The sequence below is a fragment of the Pristiophorus japonicus genome, chromosome 10 (assembly GCF_044704955.1).
Source record: "Pristiophorus japonicus isolate sPriJap1 chromosome 10, sPriJap1.hap1, whole genome shotgun sequence".
Classification (NCBI taxonomy): Eukaryota; Metazoa; Chordata; class Chondrichthyes; family Pristiophoridae; genus Pristiophorus; species Pristiophorus japonicus.
In genome coordinates, this window is record NC_091986.1 from 105,303,485 (window position 1) to 105,329,299 (window position 25,815).

A 25,815-nucleotide genomic window follows, 5' to 3' on the forward strand; every position below is an offset into this window, starting at 1 on the left:
TGAATTCAATCGGGAGAAGTGTGAGGTAATGCATTTAGAGAGGGCTAGCAAGGCAAGGAATACATAATAAATGGTAGGATACTGAGAAGTGTAGAGGAAGAGAGGGACCTTGGAGTGCATGTCCACAGATTCCTGAAGATAGCAGGACAGGTAGACAAGGTGGTTAAGAAGGCATACAGGATACTTTCCTTTATTAGCTGAGCCACAGAATACAAGAGCAAGGAGGTTATGCTTGAATATATATAGAGCACAAATTAGGCCACAGCTAGAGTACTGCATGCAGTTCTAGTCACTACAATACAAGAGAGATGTGATTGCACTAGAAAGGGTACAGAGGAAATTCATGAGGATGTTACCAGGATTGGAAAATTTTAGCAAAAAGGAAAGATTGGAGAGACTGGGGTTGTTTACTTTGGAGCAAAGGAAGCTGAGGGGAGATTTAATTGACGTGCATAAAATTATGAGGGGCCTCAATAGAGTGGACGGAAGGACCTATTTCCCTTAGCAGAGTGGTCAATAACCAAGGGCATAGATTTAAAGTAATTGGTAGAACTATTAGACGGGAGTTGAGGAGAAATTTTCATTCAGAAGGTGATGGAGATCTGGAACTCGCTGACTGAAAGGGCAATGGAAGCAGAAACCCTCATCACATTTAAAAAGTGCTTGGATATGCACTTGAAGTGCCGTAATCTTCAATGCTACGGACCAAGAGCTGGAAAGTGGGATCAGGCTGGAAGTTCTTTGTTGGCCGGCGTGAACATAATGGGCCGAATGGTCTTCTTCTGTGCTGTAAGCTTCTATGGTGTTTGATAAAGTACCGCATTATAGACTTGTTAGTAAAATTGAAGCCCATGGGATTAAAGGGGCAGTTGCAGCAAGGATATGAAATTGGCTGTGGGAGTATAAACAGAGTAATTTTTCAGACTGGAGAGAGGTATACAGTGGTGAATCCAGGGGTTGGTATTAGGACAATTGTTCTTTGTGACATATATTACTGACCCGGACTTGAGTATACACGGCATAATTTTAAAGTTACCAGATGACATGAAACTCAGAAATGTAGTCAAGAGTGAGGGGGACAGTTACAGACTTCAGAAGGACATAGACAGACTGGTGAAATGGAAAGACACATGGCAGATGAAATTTAATGCAGAGAAATATGAAGTGATGCATTTTGGAAGGAAGAATAAGGTGAGGTAATATTGTCTAAATGGTACAATTTTATCATTGGTGTAGGAACAGAGAGACCTGGGGGTTTGTATACAGAAATATTTGAAGGTGGGAGAACAAGTTGAGAAGGCTGTTAAAAAAGCATATGGAATCGATGGCTTTATAAATGGAGGCAGTGTATAACAGCAAGGACGTTATGCTAAACCTTTATAAATTCCTGGCTAGGCCTCAGCTGGAGTATTGTCTCCAATTCTGGACACCACATTTTAGGAAGGGTGTCAAGGCTTTGAAGAGGGTACAGTGGAGATTTACTCGAATGGTACCAGGGATGAGGGACTTCAGTTATGTGGCAAGACTAGAGAAGCTGGGATTATTCTCCTTAGAGCAGAGAAGGTTAAAGGGAGATTTAATGGAGGCATTCAAAATCATGAAGGGTTTTGATAGAGTAAATAAGGAGAATCTGTTACCAACAGAAGAGTCGGTAATCAGGACACGGATTTCAGGTTAATTGGCAATAAGAATCTGTATCACTGTAGCTACCAACTTTATATGTATTATCCGTACTAATTTCAAATGTATTAACTCTTTCTAAAATGGCTGCTCATGGTTATTGCTGACTCTTTAGATCTCACTGTAGGGGAAAACAATGAGTGACTTGTCTTTGTTAAACAACCTTGAGGAACTGTCTGATCATGGGAATGTAGCAACAGCTATAGGAGCTAAACTGTGGGAATACCCAGAGAAGCAGAACTGTGTCTTCCTTGCCTGCAAAACAAAGATAAGCTGGAGATGACTTAATCTTCTCTCATGATTAGGGGCATTGCTTAATTAACTGTGTAAATGACTAATTTAGCTTGTATCTATGCCACAGTAGCTGATGTGATAGGACAATGAAAAGGGGTGGTACCATTCACAAACTGTATAAATGTATTGATTTTGTAATGATTTTTGCTTGCTCTGATGGATTCGACAGACTCATGGAGTCTAGTGCCCCTTTATCAGAGCAAGACCCTTCATCGATGAAGCCTGAATAAAGTTAGTCTGAACTAAATTTTAAAGTGTTCGAATCAGTGTATTCGCTGAAACAGATTGAGGGAAAAAAATCCGTATCAACATTTGGTGTCAGAAGTGGGATCTCAACGGACAACCGCCTGTAACTTGCGAACTAAGAGCCAAACTAACCTCGGACGAGACGGGAGGAAAATGGCCACTGGAGTGCGTATTTTTTAAATACCACTTCGGTTTCCTTCAGTCCCAAAAGTCTGAGGAAAGTTTGGCCACTCGCTGGTTCTCAGGTAGCGTCTGAACGAGATCCAGGTCAATCTGTCGAATACCTTTTAACTTAGGAAATAAGTGTCCAAGTCAGGTACGACGTCGACTTTGTATACCACTTAGTCCGTCTAGGCGCTGATTGGACTTAAATCGCGCGGCGACGCGGAGGGATAGGGAAATAGACAATTGCGCGGCGACGCGGAGGGATAGGGAAATAAAACCGCGGGGCGACACAGAAGAAAAGGAAAATTGTGTAAAACTAAATCGTGGGGCGATACAAGGAATTGTGTAAGGATAAAAGGAATTGTGTAAGGATAAAATATTTCTTTACCGCGGGGCGACGCGGGAATGGGCAATCATGGATCCAAAAATAGAGCCGGCCAAAGAAAAAAATTAATTAATAAGCTTTGTTGAATGAAGAGAGACTTTTGTGAATGTCTGTCGTTGAGTGGGAGTCGTTGTGTGATTTTTTTGACTGCGGAATGAATTTTTATCTTTTCATGTTTTTTAAAAGCCTGTTTGGAAAGGTGATGCAGCTATCTATTAATTTAGGCTCCTTCCACTTCTCCAAACAGAGTGAAAGTTTTTTTTTCAACCCTTTGTCGTGTTGTCCTGTGTGTGGGAAGTTTTAAGACATTTAAGTTAGGAACGCAGGTGTGGATATATTCGGATGATAAGTTAGGGAGCTAGGAAATGCACAAAGGATAGGTTTGTTGAGTAAAAGATAAAAAATACATGGTCCCGGTAGTTGAAAAAAAAGAATTTATTTGACACGCTCACTTACTTGTCGAAAGAAAACATGCAATGATTGATTACATTGGGTTGAAAGACATAAATTTAGTCTAGGAATGAGATAAAGAATGCCTTTTAAAAAAAAAAGCTTCTAGCTCAAAAAAAGTTTTAAATAAAGATTGAAATTACAAAATTTGAATTGGGATTTTGAGATATTAAGAGAAGGCACAGCAAAATACTGAGGTGGATTCAAAAAAAAATTATTATATTAAATCTGATCTCAAAGAAAATAGGAGATATAAAACTAAAAGGTTTGGAAACAATCTAGAAATACCTTCAGGGATCAGGTCAAACTCCTGGGCGAGTGGCAAGCTATCTGCGAAGGTGTAAAAGGGACTTTTGAAAAATGTTAAAAACAGCAAGCTTTAGCAGTTTAGAAGAGACATTGTAATGACCTTGAAACTGGAACAATTGAGATAACGAAAAGCAGTCCTCTCAGCCTACGTGCCAGACTCCCCTCTAGTTATGGAAAAGACGGGAAAAAAAAGACGCAACCTTGAAAGAAAACAAATTGAACGAATTTGAAAGAAAAAGTGTCTTCGATTGTCTGATGATTTTAAATTAACAAATTGACCGAGACACGAGCCCTCTGTGTAAAATACAAAACCTAATTTGAAGAAAGGAGATCTTAAAAAAAAAAAGACGTAACGTATTAAATAGGTGCTGAAAGGAAAAAAAAAGTGTTCTGAGATGGAAAAGGACATAACCTACTAAATACTAGCTGATATTTGCTGTGAAAAAGATATTGGCTTAATCGAAAAAATTTTGGAAGAGGTAAAAGACACTCTCCATTGATAATGATTTTAAATTATGAGAAAGTTCCACTGCAGTTTGAAAAGATGAATCACTTCTGTCAAGTTGGCAGGAAAACGGCACTAAGTTAGGACTCTCATTAATGGAAGGAGGACATGTTAAACCCCTAGATGTATTAAAGAAAGAGTGCGCACACGAAAAACGTACCAAGAGCTCCACTCGGATCTCTGAAAAGGGTATTGATAGACTACGTAGTCAAATGGTTGGCCTTGCATTGACCGAGGCTGATGACGAAATTGAATTTCAGTAAACAAATAGCTATTAAAAATGTGTGGTCTCATTTTAAATCAATTTAAAAAAAATCTTTGGCAAGTACTTGAATTAGAAGTTAAAAAAAAATTGGAGTTTAATCTAAAATGCTGCCTTTCCTGATGAGAAGACTTTTATTATGACGGCTTTACGAATGATTTCTGCTGTTTAACGGATTTCTAATTTCTAAGCAAGTTTTGAAGGCACAAAGAATTAAAAAAAAATGTTTTTTTTTCAGATGATTACGTGAAGTCACGTAATGACATCAGCTCTTCTTACAAACCTGTAAAGGAGTTAACCCTTTCCATTGACAGCCGTTTTATACTGAACATTATTAATTTGGATTTCTTAATAGAATAAAGACTCACCTGATAGATAAAGGAAATGGTGGGATAGTCAGAATAAAATAGAACTAGCTTATGTAATAATACTTGCCTGATACAATAAAGAAATAGATACTCAAACAAAACAAATTGAAGAGTTAAAAAGCTAAGATAAATAAGCTGAAAGAGATTTTTTAAAAACGGGACCAGACAGATACAGATAGTACAGTGCACAGCCATAGCACCATCATCTGTGGCAAAAGAGCCAATGTACCCCATGGTGGGGAATCCACAAACCCAACCTAACCCTGACCTCCGATTTCACGGAGTGACCTCGACATGCATAGATAAAAGATGAGTCAGACTAAAACCTTGCAAAGGATAAGTCAGCCTCGGAAAAACCAATGCCAACCATCCAAGATGTCATTAAAGCACAGGAGGACGCTCCTGAAAAAGATAAACTGTTGTGGAAAGATTATGGATGTACTTATGACAATGTTTCTAAACTCTGGACCACTCCCGTGGAACAGACTTGCATGTCTGACGAGTCGGCCCTATGGGTTATTGAATGTATGCACTTTGCTACTCATTGTGGAGCAAGGACAACAAGTGACACGCTTTTGGCCACTTGGTGGCACCCTAGACTCCAGGCGCTGGCCCAGAACATTAGTAGTCGCTGCCTTGTTTGCCAACAGTATAATCCGGGGAAAGGAGTCCCCTGTGATTGGGGTAAGACGCCCCTACCAGAAGGTCCCTTTGAGACCTTGCAGTTGGACTACATTGAGTTGCAAAGAGTTCAGTGTTACAAATATGTGTTAGTAATAGTAGATGTGTTTAGCAAATGGATCGAGACTTACCCTACCCTGGACAATAATGCTCAAACTGTTGTTCAGGTGTTAATGAGGGAAATCGTTCCTAGATATGGTATCCCAGCTCGACTGAGTTCCGATAATGGCCCTCACTTTATTGGCCAAGTTAACAAGGAATTCTGTTCCCAGATGCACATTAACCAGCAGCTGCATTGTGCCTACCGACCCCAAGCTGCGGGACTAGTTGAGCGTGCTAATCAAACTCTTAAAACCAAGCTTGCGAAACTGTAGCATCAACCGGACTCAATTGGCTCAACTCCTTCCCATAGCCCTATTCCAGATCCGAACTACCCATGCCGGGAAGGCTAGATTGACCCCCGCTGAGGTCATTTATGGTAGGCCCCTTAGGACCCCATGGAATCAGAATGTCCCCTCCACTGTCCAATTCCACCATATGACTGAGGAAATGACTACCTATGTTCTTGCCTTGACTCAGGCCCTGCGAATAGCCCACAACCAGGTCCGAGATGCTCACCTCGACCTCCCAGTCTTACCTGAATCGTCTCTCGTGGCACCAGGAAAGTATGTCCTGATTAAGAAATGGATTCGGAAGGGATTGGAGCCTCGATGGGAGGGGCCTTTTCAGGTGTTTCTTACCACCCCCACCGCCGCCAAGGTTAAGGGGAGGAGCACCTGGGTTCACCTGCACCACTGTAAACTTATCACCCTATAATGAACCCTTATTTCTATTCCAGACTTCCTCTTCCCATAGCTGAATAAGGACCTTCTTAGAAGCTTCCCGATTGGCATAGTGAATCCCGAGGAAGGCAGTTTGAATCTCCGCCCGGCATGATAGACGAGCATTTGTACCGGCAGTAGACTAAAGAGGAAATGAGGAAATCGGACTCTTCAACTCAGCGGAGGTTTTTTTTTCCAAGAGGAGGAAAAGACCCAGTTGTCATCCAACTTACGGCTACTAATATTGTTTGAGCGTAACAAACATGCCTAAGATAGCGTATATAATTGCGTTACTTTATGTCGTCACGGTCGCAAAGCTAAAGGGGTTAGAAGATAACTTGTTTTTCAAGACCCATATTCGGTTGCACGGCAATCGAACCGTGTGCTACCCACTAGCCCAATCAGTGGAAGCCCTGTTCGTGGCCACCCCTGGGTGGACCCCCCGCGACTTATATACGGCAGATACCTCGGATGCGCCCTGTGAGGGACAAACGGGCAAATATAAAAGGGGTATACAGGGAAGATGTGTGGAATTAATAGACTCCACGAATCCTGAGTGCAGGGGATCCCAGGGAAAGAACGGAGCAGTATGCTCAGACAATGCAAGCTACCCGCTTTGCTTCTCAGGGCAAGGGTGGGGTTGTGCATATGCCCTGGTCCCCGGGAATGCCACTTGTGTGCAGACGCAGTGTGCCGGTCAGCACTGTCGAGTGCGTGAAGGCCAGTTTACCTGTACCTGTAACAAGCAAAGATGCCTGAATGTGACCGGGGGAAGGCAAGTTATCTGCGGTCAGTGTAACGGAACTCATGTTAGCTCAGAAACATGGGCATACCCGTTTGATGCTTACCAATTGGTAGGATCGGGCACAAATTCAAGGGAACCGAGCAATTGGTGGTATAAGCAGTTCACGAGTGTTAGCAACACCGACGTAAAGTGTTGTCGAGCTAAGGAAGGATTCGTGTTCCTCCTCAACGGCACCTTCAAGACAGCAACACCGACCCTCCCGGTCCTCTTCGCAGTAGGAACCATAGGACCACTCACTGTCCCATGCCCCAAAGGATTTCATACCCGGAAAAGGATAGTAACACGAGCCATCAGCAAGGAGTTCTGTGCCGATTGGGAGGATCCTATCACGCTGGGATCATCACTCGGCTACGGGTTCCTCGGGACCCTATCTGTAGGGGGATCAGTGGGGGTAATTAGTGCCAAAAATAGGAACGATCTTATTTGTGGGTTGACCATCCTGGGAAACAGCACCTCTAAGGGATTGGATGCTATCAACCGGGAATTGTCTGAGCTGCGGTTATATACCCAACAGACCCGTTATGCAGTAGATTATCAGCTGGCCCAATAAGGAGGGGTCTGCACGATAATAGGAGACAAATGTATCACCCATGTCACGGACGAGTCCTACAATATCACCCAAGCTATTGATGCTATACGGAAACAACTCGATGAGTTTTGACAAGGCCCAAAGAAGGGGAATAGCTGGCTTGACTGGCTATTAGGGGGATCCTGGGGGATCCTGGGGGTCCTATTTAACGCATGGAGTAGTTATTCTCGTTATAATAATAATTACCTGTTGCTTGATCATCAGTTGTTTTAATGTCTGTTGCAAAGTCATGATGGCAAAGTTAGAAAACTCTCTTAAGGCCATGGGCCCCCGGATTATGGTCCAACAAACTAAAGACCTACTCGATGACAACAAAGAGGATCAGGAGCGGGAATGCGAACGGTTAAACGCAATACTCCTGGATCAGCCACCAGAGTTATCATGAAATGATAAAAGGGGGAAATGAGAATCTGTATCACTGTAGCTACCAACTTTATATATATTATCCGTACTAATTTCAAATGTATTAACTCTTTCTAAAATGGCCGCTCATGGTTATTGCTGACTCTTTAGACCTCACTGTAGGGGAAAACAATGAGTGACTTGTCTTTGTTAAACAACCTTGAGGAACCGTCTGATCATGGGAATGTAGCAACAGCTATAGGAGCTAAACTGTGTGAATACCCAGAGAAGCAGAACTGTTTCTTCCTTGCCTGCAAAACAAAGATAAGCTGGAGATGACTTAATCTTCTCTCATGATTAGGGGCATTGCTTAATTAACTGTGTAAATGACTAATTTAGCTTGTATCTATGCCACAGTAGCTGATGTGATAGGACAATGAAAAGGGGTGGTACCAGTCACAAACTGTATAAATGTATTGATTTTGTAATGATTTTTGCTTGCTCTGATGGATTCGACAGACTCATGGAGTCTAGTGCCCCTTTATCAGAGCAAGACCCTTCATCGATGAAGCCTGAATAAAGTTAGTCTGAACTAAACTTTAAAGTGTTCGAATCAGTGTACTCGCTGAAACAGATTGAGGGAAAAGAATCCGTATCAACAGCAAAAGAGCCAGTGGTGAGATGAGGAAAATTTATTTTTTGTGGTGAGTTATGATGATCTGGATTGCACTGCCTGAAAGGGTAACTTTCAAAGGAGAATTGGATAAACAAATGAAAGGGAGAAAATTGCAAGGCTATGGGAAAGAGCAGGGGAGTGGGACTATTGGATAGCTCTTACAAAAGAGCCGGCACAGGCACGATGGACGAAATGGCCTCATTCTGTGCTGTAAATTTAGTATGTATAAATTGAAAGAGATTATGTTCAGATAGAAGTTTAACTGCAAATGGCTTAATTTTAGCAGTTATTTGCTCCATTCCTTCCACTTTATTGCCTTTAAAATCCATTTCAGTAAGAATACGTTTTTTTAAATTCATCCTCACAATGAAATAATCAAAGATTTTGATTCATCCATGTTGACATCTACAATTTTTGAAGAATTATTGTGAGGCGCACTAAATAGATTCTAAGTATATGCGCCCATTTAGATAGATGACTGATGTTCCCATCAATGCATTATGGAGTAGTAGCATTGCGATGCATTCACACTGCAGGTTTAGCCTAGAAGCCAAAACCACTTCACACCAACATTACACTTGAGATGGAAATCAGGCACATACTGGCTCCACAGTGAAGTGGAGTGCAAAACAAGAAAATACCAGATAATTAGTCCAAGAACTTGGTGGTACTAATGCACTCAAGTCCTCAATTTTTCAAAATGAGCCTTGCAGTATTTGAACCTGTTATTCTGCTATTAACATTACACAAGCACCATCTAGTGAACAATATAAACATGACAGAATTGGAGTGATTTTGTTGTTGGATTTCAGATTTAGGGATAGTGCTGCATTAGAAATTAAATATAACCAGCCAGTGCAACATTATAAGGAAGAAAGGGTAGAAGAATTAGGAGGAAAATGCTACAATATGCTTTAAGATACCTGTACCAACAAAACAGAGTCACAGGCTATTTATATCATTGTTGTTTGTGGGACTTCATTGTGTGAAAATTGGCTGCTGGATTTACCTACATAACAACAACCACACTTCAAAATAATTAATTGGCTTTAAAGCATTTTGAGATATCCTGAGGATGTGAAACGTACTGTATAAATGCAAATTCTTTCTTTTCATCCCTGATGATAAAAGACAATTAAATAAATTTGAGTTTAGTACTCAATGAGCCAGATCTTGCTGGAACGAAGAATCTCGCATGCATAGGCCGTTAGTTAGACTTTTTCCTGCACCCTTCAGCTCGAAAATATTTTGCGCTGTAACTTGCTGCAAGTGTGAGTGATAATGGCATATCAAGAGCAGTCATGCATCTGGGACCTTAGTTAACCACAGGACCAACAGTGCATTTCCTTAACCGATTAGATTTAAGGATTGTGAAAGAAACAAAGGAACAACGGAGAAGGAGGTGAATTAGAGTAGGTAAATTAGAGTCAAATTAGAAACATAGAAACATAGAAAATAGGTGCAGGAGTCGGCCATTCGGCCCTTCGAGCCTGCACCACCATTCAATAAGATCATAGCTGATCATTCCCTCAGTACTCCTTTCCTGCTTTCTCTCCATACCCCTTGATCCCGATGGTTGCAAGGGCCATATCTAACTCCCTCTTGAATATATCCAATGGACTGGCATCAACAACTCTCTGCGGTAGGGAAGTCCACAGGTTAACAACTCTCTGAGTGAAGAAGTTTCTCCTCATCTCAGTCCTAAATGGCCTACCCCTTATCCCAAGACTGTGTGCCCTGGTTCTGGACTTCCCCATCATAGGGAACATTCTTCCTGCATCTAACCTGTCCAGTCCCGTCAGAATCTTGTAAGTTTCTATGAGATTCCCTCTCATCCTTCTAAACTCCAGTGCAGAAAGGCCCAGTTATTCCAGTCTCTCCTCATATGTCAGTCCCGCCAACCCAGGAATTAGTCTGGTGAACCTTCAGTGCACTCCCTCAATCGGTGCACACCGTCAACCCTTTAAGTATCACTCGCCAGTCTATTCTAGCCAAGTCACATCTCATACCATCGAAGTTACCTTTCTCCAAGTTCAGGACCCTAGTCTCTGAATTAACTGTGTCACCCTTCATCTTAATAAAAAATTCTACAATATTATGGTCACTCTTCCCCAAGGGGCCTCGCACAACAAGATTGTTAATTAGTCCTTTCTCATTACACATCACCCAGTCTAGGATTGCCAGCCCTCTAGTTGGTTCCTCGACATATTACTCTAGAAAACCATCCTTAATACACTTCAGGAAATCCTCCTCCACTGCATTGCATCCAGTTTGGTTAGCCTAGTCAATATGTAGATTAAAGTCGCCCATGATAACTGCTGTACCTTTATTGCACGCATCCCTAATTTCTTGTTTGATGCTGTCCCCATCCTCATTACTACTGTTTGGTGGTCTGTACACAACTCCCACTAGCGTTTTCTGCCCTTTGGTATTCCGTAGCTCCACCCATACAGATTCCACATCATCCAAGCTAATGTCCTTCCTTACTATTGCATTAATTTCCTCTTTAACCAGCAATGCCACCCCACCTCCTTTTCCTTTCTGTCTATCCTTCCTAAATGTTGAATACTCCTGGATGTTGAGTTCCCAGCCTTGGTCACCCTGGAGCCATGTCTCCGTGATGCCAATTATATCACATCCGTTAACTGCTATCTGCGCAGTTAATTTGTCCACCTTATTCCGAATACTCCTTGCATTGAGGCACAGAGCCTTCAGGCTTGTCTTTTTAACACCCTTTGCCCCTTTAGGATTTTGCTGTAATGTGGCCCTTTTGCTTTTGGCCTTGGGTTTCTCTGCCCTCCACTTTTACTTTTCTTCTTTCTATCTTTTACTTCTGCCCCCATTCTACTTCCCTCTGTCTCGCTGCATAGGATCCCATCCCCCCTGCCATATTAGTTTAACCCCTCCCCAACAGCAGTAGCAAACACTCCCGCTCGGACATTGGTTCCGGTCCTGCCCAGGTGCAGACCATCCGGTTTGTACTGGTCCCACCTCCCCCAGAACCGGTTCCAATGTCCCAGGAATTTGAATCCCTCCCTTCTGCACCACTCCTCAATCCACGTATTCATCTGAGCGATCCTGCGATTCCTACTCTGACTAGCACGTGGCACTGTTAGCAATCCTGAGATTACTACTTTTGAGGTCCTACTTTTAAAATTTAACTCCTAGCTCCATAAATTCGTCTTGTAGGACCTCATCCCGTCTTTTACCTACATCGCTGGTACCTATATGCACCACGACAACTGGCTGTTTACCCTCCCCCTTCAAAATTTCCTGCACCCACTCCGAGACATCCTTGACCCTTGCACCAGGGAGGCAACATACCATCCTGGAGTCTCGGTTGCGGCAGCAGAAATGTCTATCTATTCCCCTTGCAATAGAATGCCCTATCACTATAACCCTCCCACGCAGCAGAGCCAACCACGGTGCCATGGACTTGGCTGCTGTTGCCCTCCCCTGATGAGTCATCCCCCTCAACAGTACACAAAGCGGTGTATATCTGTTTTGCAGAGGGTGACCGCAGGGGACCTCTGCACTACCTTCCTTCCACTGCTCTTCCTGTTGGTCACCCATCCCCTATCTGGCTGTGTAACCTTTACCTGCGGTAAGACAAACTCACTAACCGTGCTATTCATGTCATTCTCAGCATCGTGGATGCTCCAGAGTGAATCCACCCGCAGCTCCAGTGCCGCAATGCAGTCTGTCAGGAGCTGCAGCCGGATACATTTCCCGCATATGTAGTCCCTGACTTCCCACGTAGTACAGGAGGAGCATAGCACATGTCTGAGCTCTCCTGCAATGACTTAACCCCTAGATTAACTTAATTTGGCAACAATAATGCTAAAGGTTACTTACTGATAAAGAAAAGAAAAAGAAAGAACTACTCACCAATCACCAGCCAATCACTTACCCCCTTGGCTGTGACGTCACCTTTTGATTTTTTTTTGCCTTCTCTTAGGTACAGAAATAAAAATAAAGTGAGGCAAGAAAGATTGGATTGAGAGAGAGATGGAAATGTAAAGAAACATAGAAAATAGGTGCAGGAGTAGGCCATTCCGCCCTTCGTGCCAGCACCGCCATTCAATAAGATCATGGCTGATCATTCCCTCAGTACCCCTTTCCTGCTTTCTCTCCATACCCCTTGATCTCTTTAGCCGTAAGGGCCATATCTAACTCCTTCTTGAATATATTCAATGAACTGGCATCAACAACTCTCTGCGGCAGGGAATTCCACAGGTTAACAACCTTATCTCAGTCCTAAATGGCCTACCCCTTATCCTAAGACTATGTCCTCTGGTTCTGGACTTCCCCAACATCGGGAACATTCTTCCCGCATCTAACCTGTTCAGTCCCGTCAGAATTTTATACATTTCTATGAGATCATAGAAACATAGAAAATAGGTGCAGGAGTAGGCCATTCGGCCTTTCGAGCCTGCACTGCCATTCAATGAGTTAATGGCTGAACATGCAACTTCAGTACCCCATTCCTGCTTTCTCGCCATACCCCTTGATCCCCCTAGTAGTAAGGACTACATCTAACTCCTTTTTGAATACATTTAGTGAATTGGCCTCAACAACTTTCTGTGATAGAGAATTCCACAGGTTCATTACTCCCTGGGTGAAGAAGTTTCTCCTCATCTCGGTCCTAAATGGCTTACCCCTTATCCTTAGACTATGAACCCTGGTTCTGGACTTCCCCAACATTGGGAACATTCTTCTTGCATCTAACCTGTCTAAATCCGTCAGAATTTTAAACGTTTCTATGAGATACCCTCTCATTCTTCTGAACTCCAGTGAGTACAAGCCCAGTTGATCCAGTCTTTTTTGATATGTCAGTCCAGCCATCCCTGGAATCAGTCTGGTGAACCTTCGCTGCACTCCCTCAATAGCAAGAACGTCCTTCCTCAGATTAGGAGACCAAAACTGAACACAATATTCCAGGTGAGGCCTCACCAAGGCCCTGTACAACTGCAGTAAGACCTCCCTGCTCCTATACTCAAATCCCCTAGCTATGAAGGCCAACATACCATTTGTCTTCTTCACCGCCTGCTGTACCTGCATGCCAACTTTCAATGACTGATGAACCATGACACCCAGGTCTCGCTGCACCTCCCCTTTTTCTAATCTGCCGCCATTCAGATAATATTCTGCCTTTGTGCTTTTGCCCCCAAAATGGATAATCTCACATTTATCCACATTATACTGCATCTGCCATTCATTTGCCGACTCACCTAACCTGTCCAAGTCACCCTGCAGCCTCTTAGCTTCCACCTCACAGCTCACACTGCCACCCAGTTTTGTGTCATCTGCAAACTTGGAGATATTACACTCAATTCCTTCATCCAAATCGTTAATGTATATTGTAAAGAGCTGGGGTCCCAGCACGGGGCCCTGCGGCACTCCACTAGTCACTGCCTGCCATTCTGAAAAGGACCCGTTTATCCCGACTCTCTGCTTCCTGTCTGCCAACCAGTTCTCTATCCATGTCAGTACATTACCCCCAATACCATGTACTTTTATTTTGCACACCAATCTCTTGTGCGGGACCTTGTCAAAAGCCTTTTGAAAGTCCAAATACACCACATCCACTGGTTCTCCCTTGTGCACTCTACTCGTTACATCCTCAAAAAACTCCAGAAAATTCATCAAGCATGATTTCCCTTTCATAAATCCATGCTGACTTGCACCAATCCTGTCACTGCTTTCCATCCTTAATGATTGATTCCAACATTTTCCCCACTACTGATGTCAGGCTAACCCGGTCTATAATTACCCGTTTTCTCTCTCCCTCCTTTTTTAAAAAGTGGTGTTACATTAGCTACCCTCCAGTCCATAGGAACTGATCCAGAGTCATTTGAGTGTTGGAAAATGATCACCAATGCATCCACTATTTCTATGGCCACTTCCTTAAGTACTCTGGGATGCAGAGTAACAGGTCCCATGGATTTATTGGCCTTCAATTTCTCTAACACAATTTCCCACTTGATAAGGATAACCTTCAGTTCCTCCTTCTCACTAGACCCACTGTCCCCTAGTACATTCGGAACGTTATTTGTGTCTTCCTTCGTGAGAGAAAGAAAGCAAATGACATTTTTTAAATCTATAACAATGCGGGAATAAAATTGAACATTTTATATTATTCCCATTCTGGGCCAGAGCGGTTGACTGGCATTGCATTAACAATTATCGCGTTGTTAAAAAGGTACTTGCAATCTTAATTACCAGACTTAAGTTTCTGTGGCGAGTTTAATGGCCAATTAATGTGCAACGCCAGCAAATTTTAAAAACTAACAGGGAGGCTAAGGGCAAGATGCCGTTTGTGCTAAGCAAATGGAGGAACGGTGTAAATTGACCAGCAAGTACTGCAGCTTTGCAACTAACAGCATATATCTTAATCCCCTGAACTTGCTAGCCGATTTACACATTGGGCCGAAATGTCGGGTCGGAGACGTACCTCTAACCCAATTTTTTTTTTTTTAAATATCAGCACCTACCTTCAGGTTCCCGGGCTTTGGAGTCTTTGGGGCCTGTGCCTGTAGGCATACACCTGCATAAAGGCCCACAGATCCCATTGACGCAGACGGTTCAGAAGCATCCCTGGGATCACACAGGCCAGGCCCTCCAATCAGAAAGGACTATTCCCAATATGCATTTACAAACAGAATCCCCATAAGCATATGAGGAATCCCCAAATAATTAAATAATTTATACAACTGGAATAAAAAATAAATGTTCCCATTTTCAAATTTACTTAAAAGTCCCTTTAATAAAGCATTTACAATAAAAATGTAATTTTTTGAAAAATAATTTTAAACAATTTAATCCAGGACAAAATTTATATAAACTAATTTTAAATGTTTGTACGTTAATTTAAGATTTATATTAACGCTTACGCTGATGAGAGCTGACACTATGACTGCTTTTACGAGGCATAAGGGTTTTGTGGGCATTTGCTGGGCAGTAAATCGCCCAACTTTGCGCCACCAAAGGTAATATTTGGTTCGGTGCGGATGATCTGTCAAGGAAAACCTTAACAGAGTGCAAGTTCCGCGTTTTCACGCATACAGAATCCCGGAACTTGCGGGCCTTTGGATAAGGCTTACGACGGCATAGGCTGAGCGTACGCTGACATGGGGAACGCAAAATCTCGGCCACAAATAAGCTGTGATGCTCATTACTTTTGGCTACCAACATTCACAGTTTGGACTGGCATAAAGAATTAGCACTTTAGGAACATTAATTATATTAACGTTTTAATATAATTAACACGCTATTATTTTTCTAGCAAGATCCGACATTAATTTGTTACCAAATAAAAAACAAAACTTTAATATAATTAATGTTCCTAAAGTGCCAATTCTTTATGCTAATCCAGACTCTGAATGTTGGTAGCCAAATATAAGGAGCGTCACAGCTGAGCCTGCCCTGTTCGCAGCCGATGAGCATATATGCGTTCTGCCAGTGGAATCAATGTTAATTGTGCATCTTGGCTCTGAATTACATAATTCGCCATAACGGAGTGAGTGCCCTAACACGGCGAATCTTCGTAAACTCTCAAACACACTTCACTTACCCTCAGGTTATCTTTCTGATCCAGGAGTAATTTCCTTCTGTTTTACTCGGATTGAAAGTTGGAACAACCCACACTAATTGACCAGCGTTTACGTGACTACATTTCTGAAAATAAAGCCTGTTTTCCTATCCTTCACAATTTGTTGCTCCTGTTTCTACTATTAGACGTTTTAAATGAAGAGGATCCTGTCCGCGATTGCTGCCGCTGTTTCGATAGCATTTCGCGCTGCTGCCTTTGATTGGCGCTTCGCTTGCGTGGGTTAATTTCCATGCTGTCCTCTAAGGTAAAGTGGCACAAAAATAAATCGCGGGATATTGCATGAACCTCCCGCCTTCAGCGCACAGACGTCCCCGGGTTACCAAAGCTCCCACTGACCATCTCTCACCATACACTTCCCTTTTAGTAATGCCCTTAAATCTTATAAGGCTGAAATAAATTATGTTTCTATGTTTCTATCCAACGCAAACGTACAGAGAAACATAAATTATTAGTTACATATGTGGTACTGTATTAATTATATTCATATTCAAGATTAAAACAGTAGCTCTCCGGGACAGTTCTTTTCAGAATAATATGGAACCATGTAAACTTCTAAAAGACCAATTAAAGACGATACAACTTAATGGGCCGAAAATTGTAGCTTGCCGCATCCATACGAAGTACACCCGGACCCTGCGAGGCCTCGCAAAAGCCGGTTTTTGGGGTGCAATGCGCATGCGCAGAGAACCGGCTTTTGCAATCTGTCAAGATTTCTCGGTACAGATCCTCCGCATCCCCGGGAGAAGGACATCTGCACGGGCAAGATTGGGCTATTTGCCCAACTCATGTCCAGCGAATGTCCTTCAAATTTTTATGCCTAGTAAAAGGCGGCGCATAACCTATTTTTACCAGCGTAAAACTTTTAAATTGTCTAAAAATTAAATTTAAACACTCATTTTTATATTAAAAACACTGTCCATTATTTTTAACCCTATTAAAACACATTAAAAAAAATTTAAAATTGTTTTGTTTTAAAACATTTAATTTCAACTAATTTTAAATAGGTGAGATGTTTTATTTATTATGCTGTGTTTCTGTGTTTTAGGGGATTTTCTCATTGCTAGTAATGGGAACTCGTATAAACGGAGTTCCCATTTTTATCAATGAGAATACTGCCTCGTGATTGGTGGTCCAGGCCCACATGACTCCAGCATGTACGCACGTGAAAGACATCTCCCCGTGCGCTGCGCAGTGAATCTAGGCCTCCGACTGGAATCCTACATTCCTCCGGGACCACTAGGTACTTTCATAGATTTTTTTCGAGTTGGAGGCGTACGTACGAAGGAAGCCATCAACCGCAATTTTCCCCCCAACATCCTGCGTAAAACACACAGCAGGCAGGATTTTCCTCGTCCATGTCCGTGGCAACCCACATAACAAAAAATTGTGGGTTCACTACCACTGTGCAGAACGGCTAGAAGGCAGGGTACCATATCCTGCAGGTCCTGCAGGTAGATTTTAGGGAGCTAGGAGAGAGATTAAAAAGCAGGACCTCAATGGTAGTAACCTCCAGATTACTCCGGGTGCTAGTGAGTACAGAAATAGAAGGATAGAGCAGATGAATGCTTGGCTGCATTCATGAAACATTTATGAAAATAGACATTTCGCACTTTAGGAGAATATGGTGCAGGAGGGAGGGCTTTGGATTCCTGAGGCATTGGGACCGTTTCTGGGGGAGGTGTGACCTGTACAAGTCGGATGGGTTGCACCTCAACAGAGCCAGATTTAGAAAGACATGGATAAATCAAGGATAGTCAGCATGGATTTGTTAAGGGAACGTCATGTCTGACTAACTGGATTGCATTTTTCGAGGAGGTAACCAGGAGGGTCGATGAGGGCAGTGCATATGATGTAGTGTATATGGATGTTAGCAAAGCTTTTGATAAGGTCCCACATGGCAGACTGGTCACGAAAGTAAAAGCCCATGGTATCCAAGGCACAGTGGCATGTTAGATCCAAAATTGGCTCCGAAGCAGGAAGCAAAGGATAATGGTTGATGGGTGTTTGTGGCTGGAAGGCTGCTTCTAGTCGAGTTCCGCAGGGCTCAGTACTGGGTTCTTTGCTTTTTGTGGTATATATCAATGATTTAGACTTGAATGTAGGTGGTATGATTAAAAAATATGCAGATGATACAAAAATTGGTTGTATGGTTGATAATGAAGAAGCTATAGACTGCAGGAAGGTATCAATGAACTGGTCAGGTGGGCAGAACAGTGACAAATGGAAGTCAATCTGCAAAAGTGTGAGGTAATGCATTTGGGGAGAGCCAGGTAGATAAGGTGGTTGAGAAGGCATACTGAATACTTGCCCTTATTAGCCAAGGCATAGAATACAAGAGCAAGGAGGTTATGCTTGAACTGTATAAAACACTAGTTAGGCCACAGCTGGAGTACTGCGTGCGGTTCTGTTCATCACATTACAGGAAAGATGTGATTGCGCTGGAAAGAGTAGAGAGGAGATTTACGAGGACGTTGCCTGGACTGGAGAATTTTAGCTATGAGGAAAGATTGGATAGGCTGGGTTTGTTTTCTTTGGAACAGAGGAGGCTGAGGGGGAGACCTTATTGAGGTGTGTAAAATTATGAGGGGCCTATATAGAGTGGATAGGAAGGACCTATTTCCCTTAGCAGAGGGGTCAACAACCAGGGGGTATAGATTTAAAGTAATTGGTAGGAGGTTTAGAATGGGTGGTGGGGGTCTGAACTCACTGCCTGAAAGGGTGGTAGAGCCAGAAACACTCACCACATTTAAAAGGTACTTGAATGTACACTCGAGATGCTGGAATGTGGGATTTGGCTGGATAGCTGTTTGTCAGCCGGCACGGACATGATGGACCAAAATGACCTCCTTCCGTGCTGTAACTTTCTATGATTCTGATATATCATGCTGCAATTACATCTTCCAGCGTTGGTTGTACTTCATTATAACTGAAATTAAAGGGACCACCACCAAGGCAAAAACATTGTTTTTCCTAATAAAGTACCGCCAAATGTGAAATTATGCCTTTTTATAACTCAAGAGGGGACAGGAGTTGAAGGAAGGCAGAAAAGTGATTAGAAATAGTTTTATCATTGATTGAGATGAAAGAAGGAAAGAAATTGCACTTATATAGTGCCTTTAATGATGTCCCAAAGTGGTTTTCAGCCAATGAGGTACTTTGGAGTGTAGTCGCTACTGCAATGTAAGAAATGCAGCAGCCATTTTCCCACAAACAGCAATGAGACAATGACCAGATAATCTGTTTTAGTGTTGTTGGTTGAGGGATAAATATTGGCTTGGACACCAAGGAGAACTCCTCTGCTCTTCTTCAAAATAAAGCCATGGGATATTTTACTTCTACCTGAGAGAGCAGGTGGGGCTTTGATTTAACATCTCATCTGAAAGACTACACCTTCATCAGTGTTAGCCTAGATTATGCATTCAAGTCATAATCTTCTGACTTAGAAGCAAGAGTGTTACTATTAAGCCAAGGCTGCCAACCTCAAAAGAGTAGATGAGGTCAAAGGGTTAGTCAAGGAAATGGCACATAAAATAATCTGGGATCCCTTGGTCAGATTGTACCACAAGGCTTCCCCTGGTGTGCTGAAATATCTGAATCTTGGTTTCATCATCCCAATGGCCTATTCACCAAGATTTAGATAACTCTTCTAACAGGTCGATGTCCTGACTGGTCAAGCAGAAGTTTACTCATGTTCTGTGCAGAAAAAATGTGCCATTTTATCTGGTTAAATTCCAGCAGTACCCTGGGATTTGCAAGGCTTGACTCTTCCAACTTACAGTTAAGGGAAAACTACAATGCCTTTAATTTTAATAGACACCTTTCATTCATGCTATGGATGCTGAAATAGCATCACTTCCATCATATTCTCCTAAAGTGCAAAATGTCTATTTTCATAAAGATAGTTGAAACCATGTTTTCACTTCTCGGCTGGTTTCTTTTAAAGTTAGGGAAAGCCGGTGTTCCACAGATGCATACATACAGAACAGACAAGATAGACAAAAAAAACTGCCATTAGATCACAAACGGTAGTACAATGGACTAGTTGCACAACCACCGACAGTGATTCTTGGCGCGCTGGACAAAACTGCCTTCAGACACTTGCCACTTTTGGATTTGGTTATGTGGCTGACCTACATTTCGAAAATATCGACCAACTTCTGTTTCTCCACAGATGCTGACCTGCTGAGTATTTCCAGATCTTGTGTGTTTATTTTCAGATTTCCAACATCTGCAGTTGCTTTTTGTCTTATTGGCTACCCTCCAATCAATCATCAAGCACAATTTGCAGATCTAAGAATAATTTAAGAAATCTGGTGGGAGTCTCTGCTATCCTTTCACTGACTTCCTTTAACAGCCTCGGGTGTATACCATGACAGGGTGATTTATCCACTTGGATTTCTTATCACTCTTTCAGAACCGATTTCTTAGTTATTTCTAACAATTATTCTCTTCTATTACTCCTATTTTCTCATCAACCCCTTTACTATACATCATTAGTCAGAAACCGACTACGAAGTAAGGCTGGTTTTGATCGGTCACTATTCAAAAAGTTAACAGTCCCCATTGTTTAGGTGGGTTTACAGCAACTTGTCTCTATGATTTCTAAAGCTGATTGGCAGTTCTGCCATTATACAAGTTTTGGAAACATTTCTATTGCATTATCTGCACTGCACATGTTTACTGTAACAAAAGCAGAAAATGGTGGAAATCTCAGCAGGTCAAGCAGCATCTGTGGAGAGAAACAGAGTTAACGTTTCAGGTCTGTGACCCTTCGTCAAAACTGGAAAAGTTCAAAATGTAATAGATTCTTCCACACTATTGCCTCTGATATGTCTTCATTTTTCCTCAACCGAGGATTCCCCTCCACCGTGGTTAACATGGTCCTCGACCGTTTCCGTTCTATTTCCCGCACTTCTGCTCTCACCCCTTCCCCTCCCTCCCAGAACCACGACAGGGTTCCCTTGTCTTCACCTTTCACATCACCAGCCTCCACATTCAACGGATCATCCTCCGCCATTTCCACCACTCCAGCGTGATCCCACCACCAATCACATCCTCCCCTTCCCTCACCATTCCACCTCTCGGTGGGCCACTCTGCATTCACCACCAGCACCCCCTCCCCTTCCCACGGCATCTTCCCATGCAAGCGCAGGAGATGCAACACCTGCCTTTTTACCTCCTCCCTTCCCACTGTCCAGGGCCCCAAACATTCCTTCTTTCATTTTAGGCACTTGACAGCTTTCTAGACTCAACATCGGATTCAACAATTTCAGACCATAACCCTTGCCATATTTTTTTCCCCTTTCCTCCTTTTTTTTTTTTACAAAATCCCCTTTTGTTCCCTCTTTCCCCATGACAGCTGGTGATGATTCGGCCATTCACACACCATCTAGCAAGAGGAATCTCCCTGCTATCAACCACTGGGAAAATCGTCGCTAGAGTCCTCCTCAACGGTCTTCTCCCCGTGGCCGAGGAGCTGCTCCCGGAGTCGCAGTGTGGATTTCGTCCCCTCCAGGGCACAACGGACATGATCTTTGCAGCGCGACAGCTGTAGGAGAAATGCAGGGAACAGCACCAGCCCTTGTACATGGCCTTCTTCGACCTTACAAAAGCCTTCGACACGGTCAACTGAGAGGGTCTACGAATGCCCCCAAAAGTACGGCACCATACTCCTCCTGCTCCACGATGACATGCAAGCCGCGAGCCTTACCAACGGATCCATCACAGACCCAATTCATGTCTGGACTGGGGTCAAGCAGGGCTGCGTCATCGCTCCAACCCTCTTCTCAATCTTCCTCGCTGCCATGCTCCACCTCACAGTTGATAAGCTCCCCGCTGGAGTGGAGATAAACTACAGAACCAGTGGGAAGCTGTTCAACCTTCGCCATCTCCAGGCATGGTATGAAAGCATGGGCCTTACGCTAAACATTAGTAAGACAAATGTCCTCCACCAGCCTGTCCTCGCCACACAACACTGCCCCCCAAACATCAAGATCCACGGCATGGCCCTGGACAATGTGGACCACTTCCCCTATCTCGGGGGCCTCCTATCAACAAGAGCAGGCATTGATGATGAGATCCAACACCGCCTCCAGTGCACTCTTCAGCCACCTGAGGAAAAGAGTGTTTGAAGAACCAGGCCCTCAAAAATGTCACCAAGCTCATGGTCTACAAGGCCGTAGTAATACCCGCCCTCCTGTATGGCTCAGAGACGTGGACCATGTACAGTAGACACCTCAAGTTGCTGGAGAAATACCACCAGCGATGTCTCCGCAAGATCCTACAAATCCCCTGGGAGGACAAATGCATAAACATTAGCGCCTCGTCCAGGCCAACATCCCCAGCATTGAAGCACTGACCACACTTGATCAGCTCTGCTGGGCAGGCCACATAGTCCGCATGCCAGACACAAGGCTCCCAAAGCAAGCGCTCTACTCGGAACTCGTCCACGGCAAACGAGCCAAAGGCAGGCAGAGGAAACGTTACAAGGATACCCTCAAAGCCTCCCTGATAAAGTGCGACATCCCCACGGACACCTGCGAGTCCTTGGCCTTAGACCGCCCTAAGTGGAGGAAGTGCAGCCGGGAGGGCACGGAGCTCCTCAAGTATCGTCGCCGAGAGCATGCAGAAATCAAGTGCAGGCAGCGGAAGGAGTTTGCGGCAAACCAGGCTCCCTGCCCTCCTCAACGACTATCTGTCCGACCTGTGACAGAGACTGTGGTTCTCATATTGGACTGTACAGCAACCTAAGAACTTATGCTAAGAGTGGAAGCAAGTCTTCCTCGATTCTGAGGGACTGTCTATGTGACTCATCTTTTGTTTCTTAACTTGTTCCAATACCATCTCAGTTTTGCCCATCATCCCTTTTGTCTCTTAATCTCTTTTGCCTTCCACCCTATCACAGGCCTTCCCGTTTGTTCTTTCTTCCCCTCCCCCTTTCACTGCCCCTGTACTTCCTTAAGAATTTCTTACATTTCGAACTTTTCCAGTTCTGACGAAGGGTCACCGACCTGAAACGTTAATTGTTTCTCTCCACAGGTGCTGCTTGACCTGCTGAAATTTCCAGCATTTTGTGTTTTTATTTCAAATTCCAGCATCCACAGCAATTTGCTTTTGTATACGTGTTTAATGACAGTTGTACAGTCCGACGGAACCCGAGCCCCGCCCAGTCCAGCCGAGCCGAGCCCTGCCTCTCCGTACCCCGCCCAGTCAAGCCGAGCCGAGCCGAGCCCTGCCTCTCCGTACCCCGCCCAGTCAAGCCGAGCCGAGCCGAGCCGAGCCCTGCCTCTCCGTACCCCGCCCAGTCAAGCCGAGCCGAGCCGAGCCCTGCCTCTCCGTACCCCGCCCAGTCGAGCCGAGCCGAGCCCTGCCTCTCCGTACCCCGCCCAGTCCAGCCGAGCCGAGCCCTGCCCCCTCTTTATGAAGTGCCAAACTCAGGTCCCGTCTCTGCCTCTAACGGCTTTACTCGCTCACCTGGGATCGGCCGATTGAAGAGTTCGGGCAATCCGTCCATACTTTCATTATCTGTATCACATGCTGTATTTACCGCTCCTCTTTTCAAATCACTGAATCAATTGCCGAAAACGATCTCAATTATTGAAAATGTAATTCAATGTTTTAAATTCAAAAACCCTCCGCTCTGATGGCACGCACTTCCGGCGCCGCGGGACGGGGCGCGCGAGTGGCGGTTTGTCAGCCCGCGCTGCGGTAACTGGAGCCGCCTGCAAGGACAGCTTTTAAAATTCATCTCTTGATAAATGTAGTAGCAGGAGACCAGCAAGATCCTGGGGACACCATCAATGCAATTTCACCAATCCCACGCCATGAAATGCACCAGATAAATGCAAGTTCTTCCATTGCCATTGGGCCAATTTCCTGGAATCCCCTACTTAACGCTATAATTTCATGGGGAAGGCCCACCACAGCATTCTCAAGACAGGGATGGGCAATAAATGCGGCTTAGGTAGTGTAAAGTCCTGACCCTGCAGTACAGAAGAGGCACATGCTGAAGTCAAGGTCACTTTGGACCTGCACCTTTATTTCACAGCTCTCGAGTGCCACACTTGCCTGAGACCTGCGTTTATATACCTGTGTGGGACAGGTATGCAGTGTCTCCTGCAAGTGCACCCTTGGTGGTAAAGTATGCTTGTGGTTACAGGTCATACCTAGTTACAGTCATGTATAGCATGGTAAGATACAGTTATATACAGTAGTGTCAGATACATGACATCACCCTCCCTCAAGGTCTTATTGTCTTTATAGATTCAGTCTCTCAGGTGGTCTACGCTCTCGCGAGGAGCGTCTTGGTTGTGGTTGAGTTATTTGCCTTGGTGCCTGTTTTTCTTTCGGTGTGATTGCTGGTATCTCACCTGGGCTGTCTGTTTCATTCAGTATGATTGCTGGTGTCTTATCTGGGCTGTCTGTTGAGACTGCCCTTTCCTCAGGTTATTCCCTCCGTCCACCAGGTGTGGTGTGAGTTCCACATTGTAGTCTGTTGGTGAATCTACTTTTTACTTGGTCTATATGCCTCCTGCAGGTTTGGCCATTGTCCATTTGTACAACCAGTAGCCTGTTTCCTTCCTTGCCTGTTACTGTCCCTGCAAGCCATTTGGGACCCCTGCTATAGGTTAGCACAAACACTTTGTTCCCTATCTCATTCCACGTCCCATTCGAATTTCAGTCATGGTACTCAGTTAGCTTCCGGCGCTTTGCCTCAACAATTTCATGCATGTCTGGGAGGGTTAACGAGAGCCTAGTCTTTAAGGTCCATTTCATCAATAGTTGCGCGGGGGGAACCCCAATCAATGAATGCGGACGAGATCTGTATGCCAGCAGCAGTCGCGACAGGCGCCTCTGCAGCGTGGGACCTTGGATTTTGAGCATGCCTTGTTTAACGATTTGCACTGCTCGCTCTGCCTGGCCATTGGAGGCCGGCTTGAACGGTGCTGTCTTAACGTGATTTATGCCGTGGTCAACTATAAAATCTTGAAATTCTGCGCTGGTGAAGCACGGACCATTATCACTGACCAATATGTCAGGAATTCCATGCATTGCAAACATGAGTGGTGGAGGTGGTGCTCGAGTTTAAAATGGTGCACTCGATCCAGGTTGAGAATGCATCGACGACTACGAGGAACATTTTTCCCATGAATTGGCCCGCATAGTCTACGTGCACCTGCGACCACGGTTTGGTGGGCCAGGGGCTTCGGGGAGCCTCCCCGGGGGCATTACTGAGTTGGGTACAAATGGTGCACCGCCGGACGCAGAGCTCCAAGTCCACGTCAATGCCAGGCCACCAGACGTGGGATCTGGCTATGCCTTCATAAGGACGATCCCCGGGTGCTCGCGGTGGAGTTTCCGGACAAACGCCTCTCTGCCTCGCAAGGGCATAACTACTCGGCTGCCCCACATCAGGCAATCTGCCTGTAGATTTGGTTCATGCATACGCCTCTGGAAAGGTTTGATCTCCTCGGGGCAGGCATCGCGAGCCTCTGCTCAGTCACCAGTTAAAACACATCTTTTGACTAAGGATAACGTGGGGTCGCTGGTCGTCCAGGCTCTGATTTGGCGAGCCGTCTGGGCGAACCTGTGGATTCAAAGGCATTGATTGCCATGACCATCTCAC

General features: G+C 44.2%; 1 protein-coding gene across 3 annotated transcripts in view; it reads right to left on the reverse strand.

Moving 5' to 3' along the window:
- Positions 1-23,916, reverse strand: part of LOC139274778 (deuterosome assembly protein 1-like) — a 288,549-nt gene extending 264,633 nt beyond the window's left edge. For 2 of the 3 annotated variants that reach the window (XM_070891468.1, XM_070891466.1), the window contains exon 1: positions 16,152-16,422. The gene's annotated coding sequence lies outside the window, so the exon portion shown is untranslated. Of the gene's footprint in view, positions 1-16,151; positions 16,423-23,663 lie in introns of those variants that run through there. The other variant, XM_070891467.1, reaches the window with a different exon arrangement.
- Between the last annotated feature and the right edge of the window lie 1,899 nt (positions 23,917-25,815).